Source organism: Cricetulus griseus, chromosome 3 (assembly GCF_003668045.3).
Source record: "Cricetulus griseus strain 17A/GY chromosome 3, alternate assembly CriGri-PICRH-1.0, whole genome shotgun sequence".
Taxonomy (NCBI): domain Eukaryota; kingdom Metazoa; phylum Chordata; class Mammalia; order Rodentia; family Cricetidae; genus Cricetulus; species Cricetulus griseus.
In genome coordinates this window covers 208750067-208769975 of record NC_048596.1, presented here as the reverse complement: position 1 = coordinate 208769975, position 19909 = coordinate 208750067, and the positions used below count along the sequence as shown (strand labels likewise).

Here is a 19909-nt window from a genome sequence, read left to right as displayed (position 1 = left end):
ATATTGAGGACAAGTAGTTTTAAACAATGTCTACAAAAGGCAAAACTAAATAAAAAGTTACTGTTAGAAAACAGATAGTTAAAAGAATGGAGCTAGACATAAAGAACAACTTTGGAACCCTAAAAATGAGTAGCTATCAGAAAGAGAAAGAGAAAGAGAAAGAGTTGTGTGTCCGTCCGTCCGTCCGTCTGTCTATCTTTGTGTGTAGAGGAAGAGGGGAGGCCTGGGTATTTGGGATTTTTCTGTTCTTGCCAGTTTGACACTTAGAAGAGAAATTGAAACAGTTTTGTTTCAGACACTATTCTATGAAGAAACACTTTTCCATTATAGTAAGAGTTTGCATTTGGATCATCAGTTCTAGAAATAGACTCCTAGCTAAACTAAGAGACTGAGAAGGAAAACAAAGATAGTTCCAAGAATTCTTAGGGGTTGCTATAGTTTCTTAAGCAGTGATATTTCTTGTGGTCTGTTTTTATCAGGTACAGCAAATCAGATCCAGTGAAGGCCTAGACTGTGTGGCGTTCGGCCATTAGGGAAATACCAATGAGGCTGCAGCAGAGTTTGTGCTCACCTAAGTGGAGAGGGTGCCATCTGACATTCTATCCCACCGTACTGTGGCCATGTGGCATTCAGCCTCATCATTGCCAGCATTCTGAGAAGGATCCTGAAATAAAGATTTTATGTGGGTTAGTGGCTAATTGTAATCAAATATAACAGCCTGTGCTGATCATTGTACTAAGCATGTTATACCTTTGGCAAATACTTGGCCCTCACTTCTGCCTTATAAAAGACTTCAAGAGATAATTTAAAGATAAAGAAAACTATAAATATTGAAAGACAGAAAAGAGGAAGGGAAAGAAGAAATGCTGTCTTCAAGTATAAAATACACTGTTTGTTATATTTTTACTCTTTAAGTTCAAGAAGGTATTCACAGGCACCAGAAGAGTTTTCATGCTTTTAAGTATCTGCCTCACAAGTTCAGTCATCTGAAACTGAAAATGCAAAACTGGGAACTCAAGGAAAGAGAGCATGTACTATGTAGGGAGCCAGTGAACTAGGTAAATGAGAATATTATGTTTTCTCTTTACCTCAAAAATAAAGAATGGCAGAGTGCATCCAGTATCAACCTAAATGGAGAAGAAGCTTGAAGCAATCCCACTGAACTCAGTAATGAGACAGGGCTGCCCAGTGTCCCCACTTCTTTTCAATATTGTGCTTAAAGCAGCAGCTGGAGCAGTAAGGCAAAAGAAGGAAATTAAAGGGGCACAAATAAGGAAAGAAAAAGTCATCCATCCCTATTTGTAGATGATGTAGTCTACATATAAGATCCCAAAACTCTACAGGAAACTTACAGATCAACTTAAACAAACCAACAGCTTTTCTATATAGCAAAAGCAAATGTAAAGGAAGAGTTTATGAACACACTCCAATACACAATAGCCTCAAAGAAAATTAATATCTAGGAATAAGTCTAACAAAGGAGGTGAAGGACCTCTACAATGAAAATTTTAAACCTCTGAAAGATTAAGTTAAGGCACTAGAAAATGGAATAATAAGGAGTCCCATATTCATGGATTTGTAGAACTAATATTTATGAAAATTAACATTTTCCCAGAAGCCATTTACAGATTCAGTACAAAGCCAGTTAAATTCTCCATCTCATTCATCACAGAAATAGAAAAAACTATCCTAAAATTCATATGGACTCACAAAAGACTGCAGATAGAAGAAAAATCCTAAGAAAAAAGAACAATATTGGAAGGATTGCCATTCCAAATCTCAAGATATAAAACAGAGTCATAGTAATTAAAATAGCAAAGTACTATCAGAAAAACAGACATGTAGACCAGACCAGTAGAACAAAATTGGAAACCCAAACAAGAGTACAGATGACTTCAGCCATTAAAAGATGCCAAAAACCTATGCTAAAAAAAGAAAGCATCTTTAGTAAATAGAAAATTGGATGTTCACATACAGAAGAATGAAATTAGGGCCATATCCATCATCTTGTATGAAAACTAACTCCAAATGGATCAAAACCCAATTGTGAAACCAGAAACACTGAAACTTCCAGAACTCCTAGACATTATCTGCATGAATCTAGTGTAGGAAAGAACTTTGTGAATAGGACTCCATTTGCTCAAAATTTAGGCCTGTCAGTTGAAAAGTAAGACTTCATAAAACTAAAAAGCTTCTACACAGCTAAAGAAGTAAAGAGAGAATCTTTGTCAGATATATATCTGACAGAGGATTAATGTCCAGAATACATAAAGAATTCCAAAAAAAGTTTTTAAAAATGGGCCTGAGATCTGAATTGAGAGTTCTCAAAAGAAGAAATAAAACTGGCTGAGAACTATCTCAGAAATGCTCATCAAGCCTTGCAATTAGGGAAATGCAAATCAAATGACTTTAAGGTTCTACCTTATCCTAATCCCAGAATGGTAAAAATCAGAACAGCCAATAACAAATGCTAGAAAGGATGTATCAGAAGGGGAACCCTCATTCAACTGGCCTAGCTACTTTGGTAATCAGTGTGGAAAACTGTCAACAAGCTAAAAATATATCTACCTTGTGACCCAGCCATACCATTCCATAACATGCTCAAAGGACAGCATTTTACTCCATGAATATTTGCTCAGCCTTGCTCATTGCTGCTCCATAATAGGTAGGAAATACAATTTAAATGACCTTCAATAGATGAATGAATAATGGAAATGTGTTAATATACACAATGGAGTATTATTCAGCTGTAAAGAAAAATAAATTATCAGGTAAATGGGTGAAACTAGAAAAGAGTTGGGTAATCCAGACCTAGAAAGACAATCATCACATGTTCGCTCTTATCTGGGGTTCCTAGCTCCAAATCTTCAGATGTGAGTATGTAATCTAGAGTAAATGCAGAAACAGGGAAGTAAAATGGGACCGTTGCTGTAGGTGTGGGGGAGCAGTAGAGAGGGGAATAGCAGGGTACAAGTGATCTCATCAGGGAGGTGGGAAAATTGGGGGGGTCTGATTAGGAAACGGAAAAAATTCAAAAGGAGGGAGGAGAATAACAGTAAGGGTGTCTGAAGAAATCTTCAGGAATTCTGTTATTAATTATCTAAAAATGCCTATAACATTTATAAGTTGGTGTATAAATGTGAAAATGGGTTGACAGTGCTCCCCAAAAGAACCGTAGACTAACGGACCTCAACATCAAGCATGAAAAGCCCTCTTGTAAGCTGTCATCAGTCAGTTTCCAAGAGGTTTCCAAGGCATTATAGGTAATTGCTGTTGCCCTTGTTTGCCTCCTGGGAGTGAAAGGTAAGTCCCTATTGCTGAAGACACTGTGTACTTCAGACACAGGGCCCAGAGGACTCAAGCTAGGTCTGATCTGAAAGCCTCCTCACTTAGGACCAGCTTGCAGGGAACCAAGAGACACGATGCAAGCTTACCAAGGAGGGAAGCAACGAGTAGTCCTGCCTAGCTATTACAACAGTGAACCATCACAGCCATCATGGCACAGTAACCCTAAAAGTGCAGTAGTGTCACAAATTCCTTGGTGGTAACCAACAACTCTCTGTTTGGACTTAGGACCTGTTCAACAGGAACGAAATCATACCTGGGGTACTGGAAAACCTAGCCAACTACCCAGAGCTAATTAAGTCACGAATTTTTTGAAGAAAAATCCATAACTGCCACTTTACTAAACCAGCAGAATCCCTACCTACACTCTAAATAGTTATCCTTAGACCCACATATAAGTGTAGTCCTCACCCCTCATCAAGGAAACTTCTCTTTGTAATAGAGACCATTATAGAGAATGATAGCAGATCAAAATGCAGAATTGTGGGGCTCAGTCCCAACTGACACATCTACAACACAACACCTGCACCTTAGGCCGGGGATAATTACAGAGTAGGGGGTTTGGAAAGATGCTCAGAGCCGAAAAACAGTTTTCTGTGAGATGTGTTTCCTTAATGTCAGAAGCTATACCCATAAAGTTTTACCAACATGGCCTCTTAATCATGACCTGAACAAGTAGCTAAACATGACTGACAAGCTAAGGTAGAAGGAGGAAAGCTCATGAGGCTTCAACCCTAGACAAAGATCTACAGGCAACTAAGGAATGCTGAGTGTGAGAGAAACAGTCTTCTCCAGGGAAAAGCAGACCAAGTGGTTATCTAATGCCAATTTGCCCTGAAAATAACATACAGGTAACATAATACTGACTGAGAAGGTTGTACTTTTTAGGAATGTGTGTTTACACACATACAAAGAAAAAGAGGCCATGACTTTGAAAGAGATCAAGGAGTGATTATATTGGAGTGTTTGGAGGGGGAAATGATGTAATGATAACATAATATCAAAACATGAAAAGAACTCTCTAAACTTTTTTAAAGCAAAAGAATAGCAGAAACAAGATGCAGCTGGTATCAGAACAGTGTCACCCCTTAAGACCTAGTAATCTTGAGTACCCAGTAGGCCCATGAAGATACTGATGTCATAGAGGGATAGTGTGGGTGATGATTGATCAAAGAGAGGTCAAATTGTTGGGGATAGTCTGATGTTCACACAATAATTGTAGGGCAATTTGAAAACTTAGGAAATAACATCGTATTTTTAAAGCTAGAAATGAAGTAAAATAGATTTTATAATTTTCTTAAAAGTAAGCAGAATTTGGCAATGTTGGTTCCTTAAGAGCAAACTCATTATCAAATGGGTCAAGTTTAGGTGTGAGTAAAGAGGCTGTCGGTTGGCTCTGATGATTCTTGTTTCTCACCCTGTCCAAAAATATCAGTGTAAAAATGGACCAAAGGCCCTAATGTGAGAGCTGGAACTCTGAAGCTAAGGAAGACATTTTAAAGATACAGGCACAGACAAGGACCTACTAAGAGACTCCAGCAGGTTAGACAGCAATGCCAATAGAAGACAATGGGGCTGCATAAAATTTAAAACTAAGTAATCATGTGAAGAGACTACCTGAGAGTGGGAGGAAATCTGCCAGCTATGTGTCTGACAGATACTATCTAGAGTACACAGGGAGCTAAGAAGATCTTGATGCCAAAAACCTCAATACATTCTAACCAGCAAATGAGCTAATGAATAATTTTCAAAAGATGGCCTGTAAACATGAGAAATGTTCAGTATCTTTTGGAGTTAGGGAAAATGTAAATTAAACCTGCAATGAGATTCTTAAGACAAGTAGAATGGCTCTCATTTTAGAAAACAGTAACAAATGCTTGGATGGAGGTGGGGAGGTAATCTTACACAGTGTTAAATTTTTGGGCTTGTATAATTTCCTCTTGTAAATCTAAAGTGAAAAAAATTGAATCACTTGAGCTTCATGTGAACAGCAGTTTCCTTTATGGCAGTACTCCCTGCCTCTCAGACCTGCGTCCGTCATGTGTGATGTTGTTGTGGCTCAGGGCACATATGACTGATCCCTGTCCCAGGAGGCATACTGTACTGGGCTATATAATATAGGTTCTTGTGCTGTGGGGTCATTATGCTTCCCCTGAGGTACACTGACTCCTAGAAGAGCATCTCTTTACCAATTGGCAGACTCTGGTATATCCCCCAGCACCACAGTAAAGGAATGGATGAATGAGTGATTGACAAAATGGAATGCCTATAATGTGTGGTTTCTTATGACTCAGTCATAAAAGCAAAACTCAGATAATGGCTCATTTACAAAGCAAAACCACATTATTTTTAAGATCTTAAATCTCTTATGAAGATGTTCATTACACTGTACCATCTTGACAGAAATATCTAACTGATTAACCATATATTTCAGATTTCCGAGTATCAATATTTTAGTTTCTGGGTCACACAGACATTTCAAACAGATGGAGCCAAGTGGTTTATGTATTTCATTGCCAGCTTAGTTCTTTGACCATATCCTAACTTCTCATTATTTGGTCCCCTTTTAACTAAACCTATTTACTTCTATTTGCACAATGTGCAGAGTTAGTTTGCGTGTGTGCGTGCACCTTAAATAAGGGTGACAATGACAAAGCAAGCAAATGACTGGATTGGATTGAGATGTTTTAGAATCATTGCCATACAGGTCACACCTATTAAATTACATACTGCCATGCTAATTGTCACTTGGAAAGCTTGCTCGAAAAGCTAGGAACACCAGTCTCTTTTCTTCAGCTCTTTGCATTGATCCCCCTAGGCTTGCTGCATGCTGGTACCCTGCCCTGCTTCTGTAACATGTCTTTAAAGACACAGACTGTGTACAGTTTGGTATTGAGAAACTCAAAGAGTTTAAAATGAAGTTGGTTTTCACACTCAAGGTAGAGACTTTTTCAAGTAAAATGAGTGGACTTATCTAGAATGTTGATTCTCAACTGTGGGTTGCCTAAGGCCTTCAGAAAACAAACTTTGTTTTGTTTTTCGAGACATGGTTTCTTTGTGTAACTCTATGTTAGCTGTCCTGGAACTAGCTCTATAGAACAGGCTGGCCTTGAACTCAGAGAAATCCGCCTGCCTCTGTCTCACGAGTGCTGGGATTAAAGGTGTGAGATACCATCGCCTGGCTCCAGAAAACAGATTTTTACATTACAATTCATAACAGCAAAATTACAGTTAGGAAGTAGCAATGAAATAATTTTGTGGTTGGGGGTCACCACAACATGAGGAACTGTATGAAAGGGTTGCAGCATTAGAAAGGTTGAGAATAACTGGTCTAGAGCTTGTTCAAGAGAGATAAAGAAAAGCAGAATCGGATCAATAAAAACTTCATACAGTGCTATAGAATCTCAAATTTCTGTAAAACTTTATAAGTGGTGTAGTTGTCTGTATTAAGTTTTGTAAAATTTAAACTTAAAAACTTCATTTTCTTAACTTTGTACTTTCAGAATTTATAATAGCTTTTATTAACTCATCTATCTCCAATGTACAATTCATGTAGTAAGCATGCTGAATTTAGAGCTAGTGTTATGGCAGTTCAGTAAAAAAGCAAAACACAAACTCTACCTCTTTGGAGCTGTTCCTCAGTGACATGAACCATTGATTGGTAAGATCCAAATGTGCTATCTAAGCCTACAAAGATTTCTGGGAACAAGATAGACTCAAATCATGGATGTGACTTTTGATTTAAGACTTCCTTGTGTTTAAAAGATTGATGATATGGTAATTAAAGGTGGGTTCAGTCTAACTAAACAAGGATTCTTCTCCTACCAGAAAGATGACCTTTGTTTTTAATTGAAATTTGACCACAAACACTTGATAGGTGTGTTGGCATTAAATATAGCAAAGCTTTTTGTTGATTGTTTTTGCATATTTTACATTGTTTGCCAAAATACATTTGTTGTGCACAGTTTAAGGTTATAACTCTAGATTGTTCATTTGAAATCTGGCTTTTTACTAAGGTCCTGAGGTGCATCATTAAGGTATTAATTTGAGATCTGTGTGTATTTCTTTTACTGAAAGTAATTTTTTCCCTTGTCATAATATATCCTGATTATGGTTTCCCCTCCCTCTACTCCTCACAGTTCGATTCCCATCCACATCTATAATATGATAAAACAGAAAGTAACACAGGGATTGGACAAAACAAACAGAAGAAAAAGAACCCAAGAGATGCCACACTCAGGAATTGCATAAAAACACTAAACTGGAAGTCATAATATATATGAAAAGGATCTGGTGCAGGCCCTGTGCATGCTGCCTCAGTCTCTGACTTCATGCGTTTGATAATGCGTTTTGATTATGTTGATTGAGGACCTCTATCCCTTCTGGCTCCTATACTCTTTCTACCTCCGCTTTTGCAGGATTCCCTGACATCAGGGGAGGGATTTGATGGAGACATCCCATTAGAACTGAGTATAGCAAGTTCTCTGGTTCTCTGCATAATACCTAGCTGTGGGTCTCTGTATTTGTTTCCATCTGCTGCAGTAGGAAGCTTCTCTGATGATGGCACAGATCTATGAGTATAGTATGCCATTGTATTGCTATGTAGTTTTTTTTCCCTTTCTTTAGAACAACAGTATTCGATTTTACCCTAAGTCCCTAGGTCATCTTTCTCAGGTTCTTGGTCATCCAAGCAGTATCTGGTATGGGTTCCATCTCATGGAGTGGGTCTTAAGTCAAATCAGATATTGATTGGTCACTTCCACAAGCTTTGTGCCACCATTGCCCTAGCATTTCTTTCAAGAACACCATTGCCATTTCAAGGGTTTATGGTTGGGTTGCTGTTTATGTTTTCCTTTTAGTAGAATATAGAGTACCTTCCTCTACCCAAGACATTGGGACACAAGATGAAAGCTCTATATAGGTGCCAGCTCAATTTCTGCATGTTCAATGACTTGTGTAGTTTTTGTCTTCAGCAATGGAGCCTTGCTGTCAGTTTGTGGAGAGCAGCTTACAGTCTTGCCACCAGTGATCTCAGTGACGTCTTTCCTGTTGTCTCCAACTAAAGCTCTTCCTAAAGCTCTTGGGTTGTTTGGGGATCCCTATGGGACCTTTTTGACCAACAATTCAATTATATATAACCCAGTTCTGGTATTGAAAGCTTCATTTGATGACAAGAGGTGGCTCTATATTCCCCCATTATTTGGTGATTGCTTTCATATATGTAAATGTAGGCATTTATAGCTTTAAAATAGTTTGCCATTATTTTCTAGACATTATGTTTATTAAACTGTTTTGTCTTTTCTTCTACAGTAACAGGACCTTTAGCATATATGTTAAAAAGGTATGTGGAAGCTGTCTGCTTTGTCCAGCAAATGAGCACTGATAAATCTAAGGACTGTATAATATGCTCCCACATTCAAGTTTCTCTGCTGAAGCTCCTCTCTGCCTTTAATGCCACAGCTTAGTTCTTTCCTTACTCTGAATTCTCCATGACCACTATTAAAGCCACATTTGACAACCTACATTTCCTTCCTCCTGAATATACCAGCACAAAATAGGAAGTTGCCAGAAAAAAAAAAAGCCTTCAAGGTTAACTCATCTTTGTTACCTACTTTCTCTCTATAGTAAGTTGATAAGTTTTAATGATACTTTAGGTTCCCATCTCTCACTACTGTCAAATGAGAGGTGAGCTATCCAAACACCAGCTAACATAATCTTCCTCATAGGTTTTTGAGCTGAGAATGTAAAGAACTTCCTTTCAGGTTGGCAGGCACCCAGTGTGTAGATGAATCTGAAGTACCTGCAGTTCCTCCGTGGTTCTGCTTTCTGTCACACTGTCCTCTTTGACCTGAAATAATTCTTCCTACTGTTACAGCGTTAGTTATCTTAAGGCCACCAGTGATCTCAGTGACATCTTTCCTGTTGTCCCCAACTAAAGCTCTTCCTTGTGTCTGTCTTGGTTAATACCAACAACCAAAATCTCTTCTCTATTCTATTCATACTACTCATTGAACTGGAATAAACATTTTTGGTACCTGAAAACATGGAAGTTTTTTTCCCACTGATATTCTGGGAGGACACAATGTGCCCCGTTCCCTTAACAATGAGCAGAGCTTATCATGTATAGTAATTATGTGCTCAAATACTGATACTTGTTTATTTGTAGAAGTTTTTGCATAAAATGTATTGCTATTCTCTACCCAAGAAAGGATAAAATATGTATCTTTCTTTTTTAATATTTTTAATTTTTTATAATTGTAATTAGACCAATTAGAAACAAGCTTCTTTTACATGTCAATCCAAGTTCCCTTTCCCTCTCCTCCCCTCCTCCCCTGCCCCTCCATCCCAACCCCTTTTGTATCTTTCTTCAATTATTTATTGACTCAGGATTCCCTTATGTTTGTTTCCATCTGTTCCTGAGTAGTGGGCACACTGGAGAATGCTGTAGATTTCTGGATTGGTTGCATGTGCTTTGGAGAAGAAAGTTAGGTTGTTATTGAACTTTCAGAACTCCAGTTTGCCAGGTGTGGTGGCTCATGCCTCCCAGCACTCAGGAGGCTGAGGCAAGAGAAGCACAGTGACTTCTAGGTCAGCATAGGTATATAGAGTGTTCCTAGACAGCCTTGTGTAGACTGAAACCCGTTCTCAAAGCAAAGCCCATTCTCAAAACAACGAAACCCACCAGGTTTTAAAAAGAAAACTATTTTGCTTCTTACTGTAGATGGTAAGATGGTATTGGTATAAGAAGTGTGTTGAGTATGTATCTGTAATCTTTGTATTTAATCTAGTTCTTTCTAACAGTGAACAAATTTCTGTTGAGCTGTACACATCATATGCATATACACTTATGGACACACAGACATACAAAACACTGAGGTTATCACTTTGTGACAAAACAGAATATAAGTAAAATGTCTTAAGCAAATGTGTTTTTGGTACCATATGGTAATCTTTTGTCTTTTAAAATAATAAATGGCCAAAACGTTGTATGTCCTTAGGGTTTGTAGCCTTTGATGGTGTAGAGGCTGAAAGTGGTGAGTATGGTGTGGATGCAGCACGGACTTGTTCAACATTACTCTGTACGCAGATGTTTTGGTGATTTTAGATACTGCCTGATGAGTGCTCTTTTGGGACCTATGAAACAGAGGACACACTTCACTGTACTAAAAACATCTGAGTTAGTATAGTGAAGTAGTAATTGAACTAGCGGACACTCTTTTTAGTATAACTAAGTCTAAACCATGGCATCTTAAGCTCCTCGCACTCAAGCTCCTTTTCACTCAGGAGTATTTATGTGACCCTAGGCTTATAGGCATATAAAATAGACATACAATTCCAAGCCCTGATACTCATGAATACATTTTTAACAGTTCTTTGATGTACTTGTAATTTTTTCTTTTACTAAAGATGAAAGCAAATGTGCATACTAATGAAATGAATGTAGTTGTTTGTTTTTCCAAAAAATGAATTCTTTCTGAATATTTGATACAGCAGGACAAAGACTATATTCCAGAGTTGATTGATTTTATAATTTTGATTTTATAAGTTTGATTTTATAATTATCAATGCTGAGCATGCCATTCACATCAATACCTGATACAGAATGGCTAATGTAAGCTTAAGAGAACTTCAGAAAATACTGGAAATTCTGCTCTAATCTCAAGCCTTAAAAATCATCAACAAAACAAATAGTAATTTAAAAATCAAACATTCTTAACAAAGTGCATTCCAAAGATACATGAATTTGATTCATACTCAGGAATGGTAGTAGGAAAATATTTAAAAGTCTTTGTTTTCTGTATTTAAACCATTATGCTGTAAGAGCAGAAAACTGTGTGAGCAGTAGCAACACGGCTGTTTGTAGTGTAGTCTGGAGTCTGCATTGAAACATTTCAAGCATTGTGGAAGGCCTTGCATGCATGGCATGTGCAATGCAAAGTGCATGTCCTTATGTCCAGTGCTGCAGTGCCATCATGAGATGCAGCACCCTTGAGTGCTGCCAGAAACACATTCGCTTTGTTACTGTTTTATTTCTAATTAACATGTGATTGTTGCACATTCAGAAACTTTTTTTTTTTTTTGGTTTTTCGAGACCAGGTTTCTCTGTGTAGTTTTGGAGTCTATCCTGGCACTCTCTCTGGAGACCAGGCTGGCTTCGAACTCACAGAGATCCTCCTGCCTCTGCCTCCCAAGTGCTGGGATTAAAGGCTTGAGCCACCAACACCAGGCACATTCAGAAACTTTGTTGCTAATTTTTATAGCTCTCACATTCCGTTACCTGCCCCACCTCGAGTCACAACTTAGTTTAGAAACTTAGATTCAGTGTTTCAAGTGTTTCTTCTTACATCTGGACAGTAAAGTCTTCATACCTTCTCTTGCTGTCCAGGTACATTTATAAAATACAAATATGTGCATTATATTGAGAGATTATATGTCATCTGAAACGATGAGATCTTTGTTTTTCAATGCTGTACATGCTTAAGATTTAGATACACACACACACACACACACACACACACACACACACACACACACACACACACACACACACACACACACGGGTGCCAAGTGTGAGCAATGGATGGGAAGCCATGGAAATTTTAGGGAATTCCATTTCATGAGTCTTTCTAACTTTATGGATTATATGGATAATATGATTTGCATTTTCTGAGGTTTATGGGCTATCTGAAAATGTAATATTAGCATGGATGTTAAAATATTTAAATTTCTATTCTAATATTCCTTCCCCTGGTGTCTTTTTTCTTAATTGTGGTAAATGTAGGATGTATTGTTCTTAGGAGTCTTATTTTGATAACCATGTGACTTTGGGCTAATGATGTCAGGCTTCTGGGTTTGTTTATAAAATGAAGAGGTGGTGATAAATTATAAAGTGTACATGTATTAGAAATGTTTAACTACATGCAAGCACATGCACCTGTAAGCTGGTCTTACGGGATTTACCTGCTGAAATCTGAAGCAGCCTTCTTGTGTAGGTGTGCTAGCAGGAATCATGTGTTCCTCATCTTGTCTGTCTCAAGGAGACCTGTCTGTTTTGTGTCTTGTATTAAAAATGAACTTAGAGCTGTGATGACTGTGATCATTAGGGTGTTTCAAGTTGCTTCTTTCCTGCTGACAGTAGGACTTTGAGGGAGTGTGGAGGGGTGCTTACATTCTCTATCATTTCTTTTGGCTGAGGAATTTCTCTTTGATCTTCCATACTGAGTTCATGAATACTTCTATGGCCATATTCTGTATTCAGTCACTGTTTGCTGTGAGGACTTTATTAAACTAAATAAGAAAAAGTAGCTGGTATTTTTCACTTCAGAGATGTTTCTTAGTATAAATTAGGCTTCTCAAATTTGCTCCCTATGTCATCAACCTGTTCAAAACAATTGCTGCTGCTGTGTTTGTGTGTGTTGGAAATCCAGTCATTTGTGCATCATACTTCACACATATGTGTGTGTTTCAGTGTGCTTGTTTCTGTTGGATATCCAGTCATTTGTACAACATACTGCACACACACACACACACACACACACACACACACACACACACACACACACACACCATTAAGTTTTACATTGTAACCCCCTTAAGAAAAAGAACCTTTTCCTTTGTTGGTACATAACACCTGAGAAAGAACTTTGTTAATCTTTGAATGGTTTGTAAATGTTGCACATATTGAGGTTTTGGGGCGGTCTTAAACATATCAAACAAAGTGGAATGTGCTGCTTTTAGGATAGCAAACTGTTTGGAGGTAAATATGATAACTCTATTGAATTCCTGTGTCTGAAGTCTGTTCTTTTGGTTTGGTTGTGAGCTGATTCAGCCTAAAGTCTCTCTTACATAGTACCTTTGTAGCAATTTCAGGATATGATATAGGAACATTGGATGGGAGGAAGGATGAGTATGTGTATGGGTGGATGAGTGTGTGTATGGGTGGATGTGTGTGTGTGTGTGTGTGTGTGTGTGTGTGTGTGTGTGTGTTTGGGTGTGTGTGTGTATGGGTGGATGGATGTATAGGTGTGTGTGTGTGGATGGGTGGATGGATAAATGGATGAGTGTGTGGATGGATTATGGGTGTGTGTCTGTATAGGTGGGTGGATGTATGGGTGTGTGTGTGGATGGGTGGATGGATGTTTGGGTGTGTGTGGATGGATGGATGGGTATGTGTGTGGATGGATGGGTGGGTGGATGGATGGATGGATGGATGGTTGTATAGATGAGGGAATTGGTGGATAGATGGGTGGGAGGTTGAATGGATAAATAGATGTGCATCTGTGTGATTGTTCATAGAACCTGAAATTTGAGGTCTTTTAGGTGTCTAGATATGTGCACTTAATTTTGGATCTACTATAGCTTATATTCAGAAAGTTTTTAATTAGTCATTTTAATATGAAAATCATTAAAACAGACTAAACAACCAAGTAATAATAAAAACCAATAATGATTAGAGATCATACATGATTGACAGACTCTCCAAAGAATAGCTACCAATTAAATGGGCAGGGGTGTGGAAAACAGACTAAAACTTTTTGTATTATAATTGCAAATGGGTACCCACATTATTTCAACACTAAGATGATATTTTCAGTGAATTCTTTGTCTGCAGTAACCTTGAATTTCTTTTATGGTACATAGTACTGCAAGTAGTTGATGAGTTAGTATTTTGTAAAAACGAATGTTACAGTCAACCAGTTTCCAGACATTATAATTAGCTCTTAGATGAAGGCAATAATATTTGGTGGCATTTAACTTTGTGACTTAATAATTTATTGCATCATCAAATAAATACCATCTTTATTATATGTTTGGGATGATTGTGGGGACCTAAGTGGAAAGACTGAACTGATACTGCAAATTTCAGTTTGAGGTGATAGTATTTCTTCTTAAATATGATATGACTGCCTAAAAGGAGGTAGACCATGCATTTTTTTAAAAATTTTCCAGTTAGTGTCATTGCTCATTATCAGCTGGTGGATATGGGAATGACTTAATAAAGTTTGGGTAATTTAGTTTCCAGTTTAAATTCTCAACTGGCAATTGGCTGAAAATTCCCATCTGAAGAAGGGAGAACCCAAGTGTCATGTGACCTGGTTACTGTCTACTTGACATAGGAAGGAACCATCAAGAGAAATGGAGTGACTAGCACCAAAAGGAAATCAACGGTAAGGATTTTCTCTTAACTTATATGTTCATATATATATATATTTATATATACATATATATGTGTATATAAATATATACATATATATATATAGAATATATATTTAAAATAAAATTTTAGAATGTTTTATTCTAGAACATTAGACCAAATGTGTGAGTTTTACATGTCTGTTATACTTTTTATAAGATATGTACAGAGAACAGTCTTACAAGGGACTTTATACATGCAGTATTCAGAAAACTAGTAAAAACACTCAAAAATTAGTTTATGTGGTTCATGTAAAGTTTAACAAGTTTAGTTTTCATAGTTCTGTGTTCCTAATTATCTTTAAAATGACATGCTATAAATATTGCCTGAATGAAGTTAAGTTTTAAGCATATTTATAGTAAACTGAATTTGCCTGTGCAATTTCTAGGTATCTCTCAGAGTATATGTCTTAAAGTTTATAATAGTATATTGAATAAGAGTATCTTTTTGCTTTGATAGCAATAATATAAAGAAAAAATAAAATTATTTACCGTAAAAATTCTGCTACAGAAGTCTGGTATGGTAGAACACACCTATAGTAGAGCAATCTTAGGCTGAGGCAGGACAATCGAGAATTTGAGGTCAACCTGAGCTGTGTAACAAAATGCTGTCCAAAACTGTTTCCATACCTTGAAAATTGCTATTACAGCTTTGTATCAAATACTAATTTTACAAAGGTGCTTCTTTAACCAAAATGAGCCAGACAATAAATTTATAATTCTAAACTTTGGTGATAAAAATCAGACATCTCTGCCCTATCTTTTTTTTTTTTTTGCTTTCACTGAAAAACAGGAACCCCAATGTGCTTCATTTTGATATGCTGCAAATGAATGTAAACAGACTCTTTTTAGAATATATTTGGTGTCTACACATCTCTTCATGTGGACATCTCTGTCCTGTTGGACTCACGGTTGTTTTGGATAGGAGTGACAGTTATGATCTAAAGCCAGATTTTATCAAAGCTTATGTTACCATCTCATAGACATTGTAGCTTTATGATAATTAGATAATAACTGATAAAGACTAGAATATTAATACTGCATAGTAGTTCAGTTGACTGTTTCATATCAGACAATTTTTTGAGACAAATAGTTTGAATAAATTTTCTTGCTTAACTAGAAATGTGAAAATTATATTATTAAATCTTGCCATGTTCTTAGCCATTTTCCATAGCTTAATGACAAATGTATCAGAATTGCCCCCTGTGACAAGCACTTGGCTTCAGCATCTCTCATGCAGTCATTAGATGTTGACATGTCCTGAGTACTCTAGATCACAACATCTACCTCAGTCTAAAGGTAGAATTGTAGTCACAGACAAACCCATGAAATAGCATATGTTGCTGTGAGTGGAGAAGCAATAAAGTTGAGATACAACTAAAGCAGATTTTAAAAAGTGAAACAATATGAACTTTTATTTTACAACTGTAGTAATTAAACATCTTTTAAATAAAACCTTGGAATGATTTACTTATGACCAAGGAATCATACATTTTTATACTTCTATTATAGTTTCTTAAATTTCTTAAACCTTTGCAATAGAGGCTCATGAAAGCCAAATTCTTAGTTGAGAATTTCATCAGTGGGAGAATTCCTAATTAGATCCAGTACTTCAGAAATTAAGCATGGAAAACTCCAAGTTCTTTCTATCCAACTGATAGAAAGTTACAAGCAGACATTTTAAAGGCACTATTTCTTTATAAATTTTATCCCTGTTAAAATGTAAAAATTATGTTCTTGCACATTTATTTTTAAGGTTTATGCATCATTAAGTTTTGAAAAATAAAATATTAGGTCATTTGGATGTCTAAAGTTGGCACTTCTGTCATGATACAATCTCATTTAAAGGAGACACTAGTAATGTTTGAAAAATAATAGTTATTTTCATATGTTAGATAATGAATATTTTGCAAACTATGGTTAGCCTGGATGTTAATTTTACCATGTGTTAATTGTACTTACACTGGCACTGACTAACATTTGCTTTTGTCTTTGCTTTATTTATGTTTGCAGTCTTGAGATATTTTCTCTGACCTTTTATAAACTATGCAACATTATTGTAAACTGTTCATCTCACACATGAAACCAAAATCGGAAAAGTTCATGTTTTTAGAACTAATGGTCTTTCTCTAATTTACCACTGAATATTTAAACATTTAAACACAAAATTAAGACCAATATTTCTCAAGTAGTAAAATTCCAAATTAAGTACCTTATATTTTCCTGAGAATTATGTGATTGTATCTGTATATACTCAGGTGTCCCCAAGCTGTCTCTTAGGTACTCTGATTTGAGGATGTCAGTTTAGAGATGTAAGACAGTCCAGAGCCTCAGGAGGGGTATCCTGGGGAAATGGAAACATTCTTTACTGTGTAGCATGCCTTGTGATGTCTATAGCATTCTCTTTTTTTTGACCACTCCTTTGGATCTGTGAGTTAGATGTGACTGGCCTAAGATGTCAGGTAAAGAGTTTCACTACACGAAGAAACCTGAAACACAAAGGTATAAGAGAGGATAATGAGGAGTGAACATGACCAATGTATAGTGTATGCCTATCTGAAGATATCACAATGAAACCCTTCACTTTGTACAGTTAAATATGTTAGTAAGCATCTTTTTAAAAGTACTGTTGCATACATAACACAGGTAGAGGTGATGCATAGCATCTCTTTTGTTGAAATGATTATTAATGGCTTCTGAAGCAAACAAAGGCTATTGGGAATCTTTTAGGGTATCTATGGTGCAGCAAATGCACTATATGTTTTAATAACTTGTATCTGGGTCTTTGAAGCTACTATTGTCAGAAGAAGTAAGTTGTAACTAAAAATGGTATGGAACTGGAAGTTTAAACTCTTGCTGCTTTGAACCATGAGGGCTCATTTCAAAATTCTGTCCTATCTTTAAAGTTAATATCCTGGCAATAACTGTCAATGTGCTAAATCTTATGTGAGATAGATATTACCAGATATATTAAACTGCCAGTTATGGTAGGTCTTTGCTGAGTAAACATAATAGAAGAATAAATCCCATTTATGCATCAAATGACTATTTAGTGGCAGCCTGCTTTGTGTCAGATGTTGATTGCACTGGACACTGGGGGCCAGTGCTAAGCCTGTGATCCCTGGGTTATAGTTGAACACAGAACACAGACATTGAACAGATAAAAACCACCCAGTAACTTGTGGCATTGCAAAAACAACGTCCTTTCTTAAAGGTACCTCAGGGGTTGACCCTCTTGTGTGTTAGTAATTTAACTAATGAATAAACTAATTACCTTCCTCCTGAAATGGGTTTCAATTTGGCATAAAAAGTTGTCAGGAAGTCTTTAAAAGTATTTTCATAGAAAGCAAAACAATCTTTATATATATATATATATATATATACACTATATATATATATATATATATATATATTACTTAATACAAGAAACTTCTGTAGAAGATCTTTAAGTTACTAAAGCATAGTAAATATGGCAGAACATGGATGGACTGCCTGTCATGTGTGTGTCATTCGTTACAAACCCATAATGCCTGTCTTGGGTTATACGTTAGACATGCCATCTAATAAAGTTATGCCAGGCACTTCTGCATAAGGACTTCCATGCTGTCATTAAGAAGTAGGTCTCTAGGTCAGACTAGCTAGATTTGTTAACACCTACAAATGGAGGGTTCACATTCTTAAGAGTTCCCTGTGCTTCTGGCTCCCTCTGTCTGAAATGAAACAGTATACATCATACAGAAAATTAGATTGTTTTATGTATATTAAATGCTTGGAACAATATTTCACATGTGGAAAGTGTTTTGCATGGTTCTGTATTTTATTGTTCATAACAGTAACAATAATGATAACAATTCTGTTATCAAAAACAATCCCCAGCACCAGTGAAGTAACCTGACATGATTACAGAATAGATGACTTTGTGTGATGTGTATGTTGTCATTTACTCCAAAGAATTTACCTCTAATACACAGATTGTAATCACTACCAAGACCTGTTATCATAATTGCTATAGAGTAATAGGGCAGGCGAATCTCCACCCAGTCTTGTGGTTCCTCAGCAGCCACTTTAAAATGGCTACCATAATTGCATCTCTAGGACCAAGGTCACTTTAGCATTTAGCCTAAGACTCTTGCCTGTCCCAGCCACATAAGAGTGGTTCTTCTCATCTAACAAAAAATATCAAACACCTGTTATCAAACGCCTCATAAAAAAGATAAACTAAAGTATGGTAAGTTTGTGAATGAAAAGATTGTGCTGAATACCCTTTATGAAAACCCCAATCTTTTCATCAGTAGGTCCAGCTGTAACCCTAAAAGGACATAGTGATGCTTGTCATCTTATTGAAAAAGTATTCTCTTCGCAGTCCTTATGTTACCATGAGAATTAATGTTTAAGTTGTAAAGCTTTCTGTAAATATCATATCTTTTAAGTTCATATCCTACACAGATATATTCACACTTAATTAATTAATTCTCAATTAATGAATTTGTTGAAAAACAATTTCAGGGTGAAATTTCAGATGACACTTTCTTTGAATTGTGATTCTATGGCTTTGAAGTTTATATATGCAAAACAGAACTTGTGTAGTGAATTAACTCAACTGTTTTAAGTATGAATATTTTTAATTTAAATAATGAAATGAAAATAGGGGTTGGAGAGATGGCTCAGCAGTTGAAAGCATTTGTTGCTCTTGCAGAGGACCCAGACTCTTCAAGTCTCAGCTCCCCATGGTGGATTACAACAAACTGTAACTCCAGTTCTCAGAGTTACATGATCTCCTCGGACCTCTGTAGGCACATACATAAATAAGTACATACAGGCAAAACACTCAGACTTGTAAAATAAATATATCTAAAACTTTTAATACATAAAATAATCCTAAATTTATGTTTTATAATCTAGTATATCTTTTGCTTTGCATTGTAGAAATATTTCTCTCATTGTAAGATGCTAAGTGAAAGATATTTGGATACAGTCTCCACCTCCGCTGTTAGTTCTGATGCAATCTGTTAACAAGTATCTACTGGGGATTTACTCTTTGTGTATTGTATGTTATTACTCATTTCAAAAGAATAGAGGCATTTAAGGGATTTTAAGATTGAATCATGACTGGGCGTTGATGGCACACGCCTTTAATCCCAGCACTTGGGAGGCAGAGGCAGGCAGATCTCTGTGAGTTCCAGGCCAGCCTGGTCTCCAGAGCAAGTGCCAGGATAGACTCCAAAGCTACACAGAGAAACCCTGTCTCGAAAAACAAAAAGAACAACAACAAAAAAAATTGAATCATGAACTCCAAGATTAGGTTTCTGCCCTGCCACAAATGAATAATAGAATAGAGAGTATAAATCTTCTGAGATGATTAGTCCCCTAA

General features: G+C 36.6%; 1 protein-coding gene across 6 annotated transcripts in view; it reads left to right on the top strand.

Annotated features, from left to right (window-relative positions):
- The window catches only part of Zeb1 (zinc finger E-box binding homeobox 1), a 161195-nt gene that overhangs the window by 28081 nt on the left and 113205 nt on the right, over positions 1–19909 (top strand). For 2 of the 6 annotated variants that reach the window (XM_027405467.2, XM_035442770.1), the window contains one exon: positions 14362–14513. The exons of the other annotated variants lie outside the window; for them this stretch is intronic. The gene's annotated coding sequence lies outside the window, so the exon portion shown is untranslated. Of the gene's footprint in view, positions 1–14361; positions 14514–19909 lie in introns of those variants that run through there. 6 annotated transcript variants of the gene reach the window in all.